Raw genomic sequence first — 15,814 nt, forward strand, 5'->3', positions numbered from 1 at the left:
CTATCACAACTTAACAAAGAATATTTGGATTGAATGATTTCTGTGTATTTCTCCTCTCTTCTTACTGTGCCTTCTTCGTTTCATCAATTGTAAATTGTAATTAACGATTCCGCTGACGATTCGTTATTTTCTCTCTCTTTTTTTTAAATCATGAGACGAAAAAAATATCTTTGGATTAATACAACTTCGTTGTCACCTTCTAGTATCGTGTGTGGCGGCAGACGTTTTAGTGGTAATATTAGACCTTAGAGTGTTTGTTGTTTGCTGTAACCAGTACATTTACACTGACAAACAGATCCGACGTTTGGTTAAATGTTGTATATTGTAAAGTCGTATATGTTCACCAACGTCTTCCGTTGTTTTTATTAAGATGAAATCGAATAATTGCTACAGTCTCTAACGTGAGAACTATGAAGTGGCAATGCTTTTTTTTCGATGATCTATGAATAATTTACCATACTGCATATCACTTAACATCAAACATGTAAAATCTCACAAGAAACCCAAGAGTATGACTAAAACAATATAAACAAATCCTTGTCATGAATGACCTCTAAACTCTTGATAAAAAAATTCTTATTCCTTTCTCACATATTTTTCATTCAATATAATACATATACAAAACAAAAACAAAACACTGACGCCTCACATTTTCATTCTTGTATCATCATCGTTATCGTCGTCGTCGTTCATTACGTATCTCTATCATCAATTGACAAGACACCCTCCTCCTCCTCCTCATCATCATCATCGTCGTCGTCCATTACGTATCTCTATCATCAATCGTCAAGACACCATTCTCCTCCTCCTCCTCCTCCTCCTCCTCTCTCTCCTCCTCCTCCTCCTCCTCCTCCTCCTCCTCCTCCTCATCATCATCATCATCATCGTCGTCGTCGTCGTTCATTACGTATCTCTATCATCAATTGACAAGACACCCTCCTCCTCCTCCTCCTCCTCCTCATCATCATCATCATCATCATCGTCGTCATCATCGTTATCGTCGTCGTCCATTACGTATCTCTATCATCAATCGTCAAGACACCATTCTCCTCCTCCTCCTCCTCCTCATCATCATCATCATCGTCGTCGTCGTCCATTACGTATCTCTATCATCAATCGTCAAGACACCATTCTCCTCCTCCTCCTCCTCCTCTCCTCCTCCTCCTCCTCCTCATCCTCCTCCTCCTCCTCCTCCTCCTCATCATCATCATCATCATCGTCGTCGTCGTCGTTCATTACGTATCTCTATCATCAATTGACAAGACACCCTCCTCCTCCTCCTCCTCCTCCTCCTCCTCCTCATCATCATCATCATCATCATCATCATCATCGTCGTCGTCGTCCATTACGTATCTATCATCAATCGACAAGACACCATTCTCCTCCTGCTCCTCATCGTCGTCGTCGTCGTCGTCATCGTTATCGTCGTCATCGTCGATTACGTATCTCTACCATCAACCGATAATACACCATTACCATCTCCTCCTCCTCCTCCTCCTCCCTTCTCCTCCTCCCCTTCTCCTCCTCCTTATCATCATCAATTGATAACACATCGCCATCACCTCATATCCTTATTTAGTTCGGTCAATACATTTTCTATCGTTATACCATTTATCGCTAGAAAATTGAAGTCACGTGTCGTTTTATTATGTGGTAAGCGAAGGTAGAGGGGAACATACCAAAATGTCTACATAATTACAACTTCTACTCAAATTCAATAAAACTAGGGCAAAATAGGAACGTAAGGAATATTTACACAGAGACTACTGAACAGGTACAAGGATAAGGCCAGGTGTTCCATAAGAGTAAGCGTCTTCTGCTTCTTCGGCGACACATTGTATGTAAACCTTGGTCAATCCAATTAAGTAATGTCACGTTTTCAAATGAGAATTAGGCATACAACAATGGATCCAACAAGTAAACTAATGGTCAGCAAACTTCAAGCTTCAAATTACACAGAAAAATTAAATAATTATCGGGGATATCATTCTATATCTGGTAAACCAACCAGAGGTAAAAGTGTATGAATTGTACAAAGAAAATCGTTTGCACTTGAACCTTAGTGATATTGAAATCGTTCAATATACCCCTGCTAGTCGATAAATGTAAATGGGTTGGGAGGCAAGCCACTTAAGAGAAAATTCAGGATATAGTGTAGAGGGGACAAGGAGGTCTATCAAACAAGTACATCATTCGACTACAGTGTTTGACTTTCTTCAACATCTATCTTCCTCAATAACTTTGTTCGTCGCTGTGTGACTTATCTGAACTTTCTACTTTAAAGCCCTAGTGATAGTTCACTAAAAGCCTAGTGATATTTCACTTAAACCCTAGTAATAGTTCACTAAAACCCTGGAGATTGTTCACTTAAACCCTAGTAATAGTTCACTAAAACCCTAGTGATAGTTCACTAAAAGCCTGGTAATTGTTCACTTAAACCCTAGTAATAGTTCACTAAAACCCTAGTGATAGTTCACTAAAACCCTAGTGATAGTTCACTAAAAGCCTGGTAATAGTTCACTTAAACCCTAGTAATAGTTCACTAAAACCCTAGTGATAGTTCACTATTTACACCGCCTTCAATTCTTTAGCAATCTTTCCATTGAAGTCTCCCTAAAAACACCCCTAACGATAACAATAATGTCCAATTATAAAACGAAAGGTAACAGCTATTGTAAACCAATATGTTTCCGATATAACGATACATCTCGTAATACGTGTGTACTTTGTTTACATAAAGCTTACATTGGTCTGTTTCACTCGCGCTGACTCGTCCATTTTTGAATTTTAGAAGAAATGCTTTCGTCGGTAATATCACTGCTGCTGATCTCAGGTTCCGTAATCTAAATATTAGAGAGATTTTGTTTTCAGTGATTTCAAAATTATTTATCCAAGAAATAATGAAACTTTGAAATTTTAATTAAATTTGTTAACTATCCATGAAATCGGAAGTCTACCAAGCTGTTCTGGAAAAATCAAATTTCAACAAAAATTCTTATTCTGATAAAATATTGCTAATTAGAGTTGTATAATTTATAGCATAATAACTAGTTAGAACTAAATAAGCCGATATATCCTAAATGTTTCTCTGTAAGATCGGTAAATGACAGAGTCATTAGTTGTACATTACTGGCCGGCTTTATTGTCGTCATATCCCAATCTTTATAATGTTGTGATGTAACAGTTGATTAATGTTTAGCATCAGAACAAAAATTGAAGATAAGATACAACAAATTTTTGACAAATCATAATAGATTTCCTCAAAGAATGCGATACAATTGCCGGTAATTCTTATATCTTTGTCGAATGAGAATTGTCAGGAATCACTTCACCTAAGAATTATTTCCTGCGGTGCTAGCAAATGAGTAGTTCTTATATTTTCATTATCCATTGTCATTAATGAACATTCTCCACCGATCAAGTTTCCAGCATGTACTTGGTTAATTCACTGAAAGATGTAACGTGATGATACCCCAGAAAAAAATCTATACTCATCATTTTACCAATTTCTCTATCTATCCGCATGTTTTTGTCAACCAGAAATTTCAATTGATTTACAAAGAATGACCTTGACGTAAAATAACATTAAACTTGACAAAATTGCCTTCGGCAAGATGATATGCTGCCATATTCTTGCAGACAACTATCTCCATATAGATGTATGTCCTTGGATTTGATGGAAGTCACAAGAAAAGCGGAAATTTATCTGTTCGGGCTAAGTGTGTAAAAATTATAAATCACTGTATTTTCCTCTCACTTAAAAATAAAAAACTTCCACAAAACAAAAAACACCGATAGAGGTTTAAGAGACCTAATCAAAACATCTAGCCAATTAATTCAACATTTGTATAATACTACCGAGGTGAAATGATTAAATACAGGAATTGCTATTATTGTTTTAGTTTAAGTTCCTCTTCTTCAATGTCCCATTTGAGGATGGCCTACTGGTGTAGAGGATGGGGGGCATGTGTCAGGTTGTGATAGGTTAGTGTAACCTTTTTGTGTGTTACGGTACAGATGTCGTCGTTATAGTGCTATCACACTGAAGTATATAACTTCCAATGACGCCTAGTAGGGCATTCCGAGCGGCCAGCAGGTGAGCCAGTTATTACATTATCCTAACCCTGAATGTTAAGCAGGTAGTACATTGTAGCAAATCCCATTTTCGTGCACGAATTCGACAACAGAGTTTCAAAAGATGCAGGTTGATTAAAATTATGGGGAAGCCTGATGGTTTTCTTTATATGTCTTTGTGTAATAAGAAGCTGGACATAATACATGCTCTATAGTTTGCCTGTTTGTTCTGTTGTTGTATACCTTGTTCTCATTAAAGAACCTGGCACTACATACTTGGATTGAGCAAGGTTTACATATTGAGTATCGTCGATTAATAGAAAACGCTTACACTTTCGGAACACATGGTCTTATTCTCTTTGACAGTTTTTGGGAGTCTCCGTGTATATTTTTCTGCTGTTCATATTTTGTCCTAGTCTCATTGAATTTGAGTAGAAAGACTTCGAAAAGACTAATTGCGAGTCAGTTTGAAGGAAGACATTAAGCAAAATCGTTTTTAGTCAGCTCTTACAATTCTTAACCCCATACCTGCAATGCAACGCTATTATTGTGGAGATGTGCTGCTACTGAGGACAATAGTCTAAACCAACTACCAAAGCAGCACACAAAATAATACCAAAGGAACGAATTTCAGGTAAACAGAAGGCGATGTATATTAAAGCAAGAATTAATTTTGTTCATGATATTAGAAGTGTAAATATGTCCGGTATACATTTATCACGAAACGACAAAAACATTCTTGGAAATCTTTGAGAGAGAGATTTATGTTCATCAACAGAAAAAATGTATAGTCGTGGTAGGCATGATATATTCGCATCTTTCTTCGTAACATTCTTTTTTTATATTGGAATCTTACTAAACATCCATATAGACAAGGTATCATTGCTGATTCCCACAGTCGTTCGAAACGAACCCGAAAATAACGGCAGGTTTGCATATTCTTGTCAAATCGATTAAACGAAGGTGAAATATGAACAAAATAACTAAATTGATGGACATCTTTAAAAGTAAAACGGGATTCAAATGATAATGGTTCATTGCCTGTATTATGTTCTCACTCGGAAGTTCCACGTGCGATTGGTATTTAGACTATTAGGCACTCGTCAGTATCCCTGGTACTGTAAACTCAAAAAAAAAATCCTGGGGCTCAATTTAATAAAAAAAAATCGAATATCTTTGACATTTGATTTCGTGGATAAACCATTATACATTTCCAAAAATTTCAAGGTAAAATAAAAATGACTTAATTTTCTTCTTGTTCCTGTGAACAAAACAAATCATTTATAATATACACGATATCTATTTATAGCGAGCATCACCGTGAAATATGGTACCAAGAACGCTGTTTCGTGCTCTCTATATGCGAATGTCACGTCATCACTGAACGCGCGTGTCGGATTGCTGATGTGACCTGTTTTATTTGGAGTCGCTCAATTAGAAATAACGAAGACAATGCTGATGAAAATTGTGTTTACCAGTAAATGTCCCAATGAGGATATAAACAACTTGCAAAAATGAATCGCACGTGCCAACGTTCAGTAAATGCTTTATATTGATTGTCTTTGTTAGTTTTAATTGGAACCTTCGAATATTACAAAACAACGCCAAACTAGGCGACAAATAAGGGAAGGTTTGCACATAAAACAACAACCTGCCTTGTTATTATTCTTTCAACCATCTCCCGATCCTTTTAAACCCAAACTTGAGATCCTTAAACATTTTATATGATAAAATCTACAACTTAATTTATTGTTAATCTGTCGGAATTCGAATGATATTTCCAGTTTTTTTCTTTTTCTGAGTCAGTCCTTTCCTTAAAAGGATGGAAAGACCATATTAGATTTCATGCATTCGTTTGACAACTGACAGACTTGAATTCATTAATGAATATAATTAATCAGATATGTAAAAACTAGAACACGTATCTTAAATATTGTTAAACAAAAAACAATTTATTAAGGGAAAATTAAACAGCTTGTCTTGAAACCTCAAATATAACCTCTCCTTGTTGGCAAGGATGGAAACACGCAAGAGGCTTTACATAAACCAGAATACACGCAGGAAACTTGAAGCCAGAATACCCGCAGAAAATGTAACAACGACAGTTCCGTAGAAAACCTAACGCCGAAATACATTGCGAAAGCATAAAATCAGAAGTTGTCTGCAATCATTGCTATTTCCGATTTAGAAACCAACACAGTCAATCTTGCGATGTCACACTTCACTGAACAATGGGGTGTTTAATATGATTCCTTAAGTAAACATTTAGTACAAATGTAACCTGGAAATTCCTATATGAAGTACATTATCTTTGTTTTTAATTAAAGCTAAATTTGGTAACTATTTATCTCCATCAATTCCAATTACGTTGCGCTAGCAGATATAAACTATGAATACTAGGATAAAAATTCTTATAACACAACCAGTAGAAGATTAGAATGTGACGTTTCGATGACTACACGGTCACCTTCATCTTATAACACAACCAGTAGAAGATTAGAGTGTGACGTTTTGATGACTATACGGTCACCTTCATCTTATAACACAACCAGTAGAAGATTAGAGTGTGACGTTTAATGACTACATGGTCACCTTCATCTTATAACACAACCAGTAGAAGATTAGAGTGTGACGTTTCGATGACTGCACTGTTAACTTCATCAGACAAACGACCCTAGTGAAGCGTATTGGCACTGACGTACATACCGTGTACGAGAGGGTTTAAATCTTCTGTCTCAAATTAAATCCGAAATCTACAACTGGTTGTTTGATGAGAACTTTTTTCCTATCTACATAACCAACCTAAGGAAAATAGGGTTGGAAAAGATAAACATTTATGAAACTACAAACTTACATTTTTTTTAAAGAATGGCATATTTCATAAAAATTCAGTGATTTTTTATTGAAATTTAAACAGACTCTACATCGCCAAGTTGCTATACGGCTACCCTGACGTTCCCCATTTTATGGTACTCTTGTGCAGACCAATCAGAAGAGGTAGCTTTACCTAAACTGCCATTCATTCAATAAACCCCAGCTGTGCAGGTGCTGATTTTATTACAGGAAATTAGTCAATTAGCCCTGTTTTTGGAACAAGAAACAACTCTTGACGTGTCCGTTAAGGACGTTATATAATAATAACATTTTATAATTTTTTATTAAAACATGACCGACAAATATATGATGTTTAAGATCTCATACATATCTACCCGGTTCATGTTCATGTTCAAATGTTGGTTCAGAATAAACATATCACATGGTGTTCATTTGAAAGCATTCTATATTTAACAATTACGAAATTCATTGAATTTTTGTATAATGCACGTACCCAATTTCGTGACAGCTATTTTGTCCAATTCCAACATTTCGGTCTTCATCACAGACAAGTCGTAGAATAAACCAACTGTATCATATATTTTAATGCACTGTTTGGTTCTACTGTATGTCATTCTAAATTTTATTATTTTTTTTAACAATTTTATCAAATCCCGGTAAAGTGACTTCTATATATTTCCTATATAGCGCCATTCGAAATAGCGTGATATGTCGCTATGAGGTGATTTCCGGGGAGGGCTACACTTTAACAGCGTAATTCATGGCGTGATTTGGTTAATTGCGTCCACAATTTCACCGTTTTCTCGTTTCTAAATTCCAGTAGAAAAACAATATTACCAATAACCAATAAATGAAGGCAACTTCGGGACTAATTGTTGCCGAAAAGTACATTTTGTGCGTTCAAAAGACCTTTGAAATCGAATGTTAAAGGCCCGCATTATCAGTACAAGCAGGCAAAGGAAGGAAACACTTACGATACGGGTGGGGATCCCGGGGACCGTATCAAATTCATTACACCAATGATAAGACAAGGGAACTATATTTACCCTCACTTCAGACCAGTAGCATATACAGAATACATGAAAACAATTGCGTATCTTCATTTTGCGAATGTAATAGTATATAATAATGGTCGTTTGATTTCCATGTCACCTGTCTCCCATTATCGGAATTTCCCACCTGTCAATATCTGTCTCGGAAATCACAGTATGGTTACAAGCTATTACAATTATATCTAGTCCTTATAGTCATTATAGATATATTTTAACGTGAATTTCAAGACATTTACATGTTCTCATATAAAATCAGCTCGTTAATTGCTATGGAGGTAAATTCAATTTTTCTATGGTATGTATATGATAAATATATAAACCTTTAGGATGTCTTCAAAGTTGATTTAAAACTCTGAAATATTGCTATTCAAATGCTTATTATTCTTAATATTGCATTTTTATCGATGTTTTCGCCCTGTAAAATATTACATCCGAAATCGGCCAAAATTGATGAAATTTCAAATGGTGATATTGGCCGAGTTTTCTCATATTTGGTTCCGGCCTTGTATGAAAACCGCGCCAATCGAACGTACTCTCATGTTCGGAATGTAATTCCGATTTCAGCCTTCACCTCTGGAGCTCCTTGGCAGACGACAAAACAAAATTGGCACAGCATGGATGATGTCTCGCAAGCACTCTCTTAGGCGTAAATACTATATTGTTCAGATATTACAATTGAATGGCGCCTTTAAAAAAATGAGTTAGAGTAGAATCAAATGATTGATTAATATGTGTCAATCAGTTATTTCGTCCTTCTATGAGTCGTCAGTTATGATAAAGGCCTGGACTTTGAAACCTTAAGGACAATCCAGATTGATTGAAAAAAAAAAACATCACTATTCTAATGAATTAAAATCTGACATGCAGCTTTGGGAAAACCTTGGCTATGTCCACAATGTACAATATCGGAAACTGTTTAAAAAACCCACACTGATTTATTCCTTATTGGAATCTCTTCAACTGTTATCTCTAATCTATGAACGAATCATAACTCCCGTCGAATAATTCTTAATTTTTCAGCTGTTCCGTTTGTTCTACTCTGTATGGACTGGAAAATGTACGTATATCATTTGTACAGTTGAATGGTTAAATGAACAATGTATAGATAATTAACAAATCAAACAGACAACTCGTGGGCTTTGTTATCTCCCCTTGGAGGTGAGTACACGTATTCAACACAGTTTCGCAATGATTTTTCCCCATAGGAATCATTGCATTGTTTCATATCCTTTTCTCTACGTGTCAAGCAGTTCATTCTCTCGGCTGTGGAAAACATGTACGTTTATATAAAGAGTGCTTACGTCACACATTCCATTACATTTCTTACATTTGACATACAATACCCCTGGGGCGACACAAATGTTTGATCACAAAACACTTTCGATATTTTGACGTGTTCATTTGAAGTCTATCTGTATACCATCATCCATTTTGTTCAAGATTTTGTTATATATAAACATGTCAGTATGCCGGTATTTTCACATTGTTCTGAACCTTCATAAATCCTTGACAACCAGACTTAAAGGCTAGTAAGGCGCGAAGAATCACTTTGATATTTATTTATAGAAAGCATATTATTGGTTATGTTTATATATAAATAACCACCGGAAATGTACGTCCGTACTGGTAAACTCTTTATCAATATATGACGAAAAAGATTAAATACTGCACGATGTCCTAGAAATATTCAAATAATTACCTGTCTCAGAATTCGATCCCATATTTATTCGTCTGAAGTTACATAACCATTGATATCCTGGAAACAGTCAAACGATGAAGCAATGCACCTGTTGATTTGTATAGTTAAACGATGATATCGCGAGATGACGTCAAATGCGCGTGAGATTCTGTTAAATTACCTTGTTTGATAATTGTTATCTAATATGGGTACAAAGAATGTAATCGGTATGACGTAAATATTAATTTTAATTTAACCAGCATGCTCGCAAAAACAAACACTTTCTTCTGTATAGACCAAAATTTGGTTTCATTAAGATGATTAAACATTAATTCTATGGATTTAGTGTTATCTTCTTCTTTTCTTTAAGAAATAATTATATGTAATCCGTTATCTCTCATTACGTGCAGTAACATTAATCATTCAATATGAATGGTTCTTTCCTGGCGATAATCAAATGATACGGGATTGGTAGAAACATCATTACTATTTTTGAAATGCACGTTTCTCACAAAAGTGCTGATTTCTCAAGTCCTGCTTTTGAGGGAAAGTTACTAGAACAGAATGCCTCGAATACTTTTTTGAAACTATCTTGGCAAACGTTGGTATTTTCTAAGAGTGCAGCGCGGACTTTGTGCCAATTTGGTTACCATCTCACAGGACTCGTTACGTCGTGTCACAGATTCAGACATTAATGAATCACGTTTTTCCCGTATTCTCATATAAATCTGATTAAGAAACTATTCTACAGATTGTTCACGACTGAATGATCCTCATGTGACCATTCGCCATTTAGTCGGGTCGTTTGTTCAAGGAACTGTTTCTTTGACCCAGCAGGGGACATTTTCGCGGCTCTGCAGTGTCACTGGTTCTTTCTCATCTCGTTAATAAACGCAACAGGTCAAAGGTGAACATGTACTATTGTCTTAATCAGTATATTCTGAGACCTATAGATCTATTATATGATATATTACTGATATCTACAATTTCAGAAAAAATCGTTACACCAGGTTTGGCTCTTTATACTCTCAATTATTTCGGCTGCTTTAAATACAAGCACGAAAAAAAAACTAAAATTGCTTTCCAAAGGCATAACAGATTAAGGTTTTATGTAGGGTAAAATGAAATGTTTGTCTTCCCTTATAGAATATAAGTTCTTATAACACAACCAGTAGATGATTAGAGTGTGACGTTTCGATGACTACACGGTCACCTTCATCTTATAACACAACCAGTAGAAGATTAGAGTGTGGTGTTTCGATGACTACACGGTCACCTTCATCTTATAACACAACCAGTAGATGATTAGAGTGTGACGTTTCGATGACTACACGGTCGCCTTCATCTTATAACACAACCAGTAGAAGATTAGAGTGTGACGTTTCGATCATTACACGGTCACCTTCATCTTATAACACAACCAGTAGATGATTAGAGTGTGACGTTTCGATGACTACACGGTCGCCTTCATCTTATAACACAACCAGTAGAAGATAAGAGTGTGACGTTTCGATGACTACACGGTCGCCTTCATCTTATAACACAACCAGTAGAAGATTAGAGTGTGACGTTTCGGCCAGGATCTCGCAGCTGTCCCACGTAGGTCTCGAACCCGCAACCCAGAGGTGGAGGACTAGTGATAAAAACAGTCCGACGCATTAACTGCTCAACCTCCGCCGTCCTGTCTTTCATAAGGACCTATTTTATACATGTTATAAGACTGATAGGCCATCGAAATAGAATTACCCTGTGTAAGACGACCTACAACTTTTCACGGGAGCTTAGAATCAGGATAAGTACATTTAGTTTTTTCAATGGTAGAAACATATTCGAGCTATTGTTACAAACATTACTCAGGTTGTAATATGCTTGCACAGTCACAAGATTGCAAGTGCAAACATTTATCTAAACAATATTACTATGATAAATCAGGAGAGAGATTCATTATGCTTTATGAATTATCGCTAACACCCCGACCTTTCATTTCATTAGAAAAGGCGAAAAGAGTTAATTTATTTCAAATTAAGTTTTGTCGTGATATCGGTTTTTCAGTAACACCTATCCATCAGTTCTGTCAAAATGGTAATTACGTCTTTCATTAATTAATTGACTCAGGATAAGTGCTCGGGGAAACCATGGTGACTTGTACCGCTACTACAGAGCAAATCGAGAAAGGTCAACCAGTGCAGCCCTTTGGCGAGCTAGTTGTGATATCAAAACAATCGTAATATATTTTTTTCGGCTTTTGAAAAAACAACTGTCACATGATATCACAATTGTCTTGTAGTTTGGAGTTGGAAGTAGAATATATAGATTCAAAGCCAAGACTTAAAATCCTATTGTGAAAAACATGAATCTATAAACGCATTTGCATAAGAATATGTTTCAAATGATCGATTTAAATAACAGATTGAAACGTATTTAAACATGAATTGAGAAATAGATTACTGATATAATTAAATGTTCCACATGTGACGTTGTTCAGAAAGTTATAATAATATGTGCATGTAACATGTATGTTGCTTTGGGACAAAATGTCATTCCTGTGATCACCCTGGCGTACAAAAAGTTTAATATCAGATTATACCGTCATGTGTAGGTTTCCAACAGGTTTCAGAAGTCTGTCTCTCACAGATATTTTGTTTGCGGTATTGTACACAAAGATGTAAACTGCATCATACAGCTTCCGACTAAGGCTCGTCATTGATGCTTAAGGGCTTAAATAATGAATTAAACTGCACCACACATCTGTATCGTCTCGCCAGACTCGTCAATGATGCTTAACACCTTAATAGTCGAAATCTATGGGTTGGAAGTCTGCCTACAAAACGATGAGGAAAACTCTCGTGATTTAGTTTATATCAGCAAATTATTAATTGAAGCGTCATCTTGTGGTCGTGCTGAGGAAACTTGAGTCGATGACGTCAGATGTATGCCCCTCGGGTTGACCTCGGGGTAAACTTTGCTATCAACCAGACCAGTTTGACATTTGGAATCAGCAGTATCGTTATGTGTCGGCAATTTTTAAGACATTAATACTATCCATTTATCACATAGATGAAATACCACCTTGTGAGCTGGGAACGGAGATAAATAGGCGAATTCTAACATTCATTAGCAAATTTAGATACTGCAGAAAACAGCAATTAGCTTTTCCACCAAGATGTATCTTCACCACCTTTATCCGCACGGACTTGAATATAAATATTTATGTCTTGGATGTTAATAAATCATGGAAATAAATAATGAAATATGTTTCATGAGACAGCGCTACCACTACCTAGTTGAAACAACCTCAGTCCAACCCGCCACCTACCGGCCTGGAATAAAAACAAGTTCTGTAGTGACTGAACAACAAACATGTTACCACGAGATAATGTATTGTTCATTGTGATGTCACGACTCTCGTAGTTAAGTATTCACCGTACAATGGACAAAGTAAATCACACAATCAAAAATAGTTACTGAACAGATACCACATAGTTACGGGAAAATCAAAAAAGATACACAATAGATGATTAGTACTGTTTAATACATAGAAGTTGGATTCAACTGTGCGTCATGTTGATCCGTTTGAAAATGCAGTTTACAAACCAGTAAAACACAACAAAGGTAAAGTTATCATAGACGTCAAAACCATTTAAAAAAAATCAATTTGCTTTAGGAATACACAGCATAATCTTAAAATGATGAGTTTATTATACCATAAACTAACAAAAAAAAAACAAAAACAAACAAAACAAAACAAACACAAAAAAAACCAGAAAAACATTCAGTACGTAACAATTAAAAAAGGTTTTGACTTATCAAGAAAATGAAGTAAAGCAAAACGCCCACAAATGCCTGGCATGTCTAAGTGGCTTGGCGAGAGGATGCTGAAAGGACAAGACATAAGCGGCGTATAAGTAGTTCCGGAGGGTTGAGACAAGAACACCACAATATCAATTCGTGATCCAATCAGCCTACTATCAGAAGGGAAATAAAATCAGTTTGCCATAAAAAAGGTTTTTGAGAATTTTTTTTCAAATATTTGGACAAAAACACCAATAAATTGACATGCTTGCTTCATTGAAGCACAAAATCAGTAAACTCGAGGGCAAAGTATGCTAAGTATGACCTTTGAGTTATCGAAATGACCTGCAGTGACCGCCTGGGTCAGTCATTTTAGCCGGTGGTCAGCGTGCCTACTTTATCATGAGGGTATAGTGTTGGTATTTACTTAATGGATGGTTTTAGTGTAAATGATGATACAGGGTATGTTTATATCACAAACATTTTCATATTGTCAGAGGAAAAAGGCAAATGTTAACAAAACGGTTTATCATTTATCAAACAAGCATGTGAAGATCGCTTTTAGATACGAGATTAGAGTTCGTTGGAGTTGAGCAAAACAATTAATGAAACTACATTATGTAGGCGATAAAAAAAGCAAACAAGAATATTCCAACATGTGACATGACCATAATACAAACTTAGATTTAATAAAACTAGTGCAAAATAGGAACGAAAGAAAGATTTACACGCAGACTCATGAAAAAGAACATGAAGAAAAAGACCATGTGTTCCGGAATGGTGAGCGTCTTCTGCTTCATCCACGGCACCAGCCATGTCATTCTTGGTCATTTTAAGTAAGTAATGTCTCCTCAAATGAGAAAAACGTCTACAATAGTGGAACCCATTGGCAACGACGCGTCAAGCTATATTTAGCACAGAGATATAGAATATGACGACATTTGCCAATATTTATTATCAACCTGCATCTTTTGAAACTTCCTGCACATAATTCTTAATGATGGGAGCAGGCCCTTGAATTTCGAATCAGCTGCGACAGTGACGTTGATATCCAGAGATGGAAAATTCACAAAAGGGAAATTGAAATCACCACTCTTATCATAAAGCTTGGTGGAAAGGTATCCATGTTGGTTTGGTTGTAAGAAAACATCAAGATAAGCAGAAGATGTAGAAGAATTTGTATTGTCCTTGTAATCCAGTTTTGGTGGGTCTATATATTGACATGGCCAAAAGGTTGTAATTTTAAAACATGACGTTATCGATAAATCTGAAGGTGAAACTTTTTCAGGGTCTTTTTTTAATAAACTCTTCGATAAATTCGGCCTCGTATGGAAACAAAAACAAATCAGCCAACAGAGGGACACAGTTAGTTCTCACAGGTATACCAATAGTCTGTTGGAATGCCTTACCACCAAACTCGGACGAAGATTGTCAACCACAAACTCGATATCTTTTCTGATTTCGTCCTCCGTATATTTCATCTTTGATTTGGACATATTTTTCTACGAAATACGCTGTGGTAAAGTACATCATACATCTGTGCCGCCGTTCACCTTTCTTGCAAGAGAATGCTCTCGTAACAAGAGAAGAAGGGAGTTCTTTCAGTTTAGAATAGGGTAAGGTAGTATAGAGAGTTGGAAAATCATATGATCTTATATTAGAAATGTGTTTAGAAAAGGTTGTTGAAGATAGGTCAAAAAGCTCTTTGGACGTCTTTAAAATCCACATACTTTTAATTCCATTTTTGAATAAACAGTACCACAGAATTTAATCTAATGGCGCTAAGGATGGCAGTTTGTAGAAACGTTTAAATCGTCTGTTCACTTAAATCAAATTTCGTCAACAACGCCAGACAAAGGTTTACCAAAGCAGACAACAGACGGTTCTTTAGAGCCCTTGACTGAAATATCTGCGATTTACAGCTCATTGCAGACAAAACGCACACACGGAAATCGTTAATTATTCTGAGAGTGGCTTCAATTCATTCTGTTCGTAGGAAATAGGCACCACCGTGGAAAAAACTGCGTCAAATCACGAAATGGATTTGTATGTTTGGGGAGAATTTTTAAAAAGTCATTGACTTTACCATATTTCACCGTCAAGAAATATTATTTTTGCAATAAAACAGTAAAAACAAATCTGACATTATGCCTTAGAACTTCCGGGAACAGGGCTAGAATCAGCATGAGTAGGGGATGAACAACAGAAACGTCTATCACGATATCACTACCAGAAATAAAAGAGTGCTTTTCATGCCAGTACAATATATATTGTGTTAACAACTCCCGTCTTCAGAGGTCTCTAATAAAGACGTTGTTTGACTTATCGTCGGGTTGTAAAATGGTAACTTGCTCGCCTGTTACCTCACAGAGTAGGATCTATA

This window comes from Ylistrum balloti, unplaced genomic scaffold (assembly GCF_031769215.1).
Source record: "Ylistrum balloti isolate Yb309-2 unplaced genomic scaffold, AGI_CSIRO_Ybal_v1 Utg370626, whole genome shotgun sequence".
Lineage (NCBI taxonomy): Eukaryota > Metazoa > Mollusca > Bivalvia > Pectinida > Pectinidae > Ylistrum > Ylistrum balloti.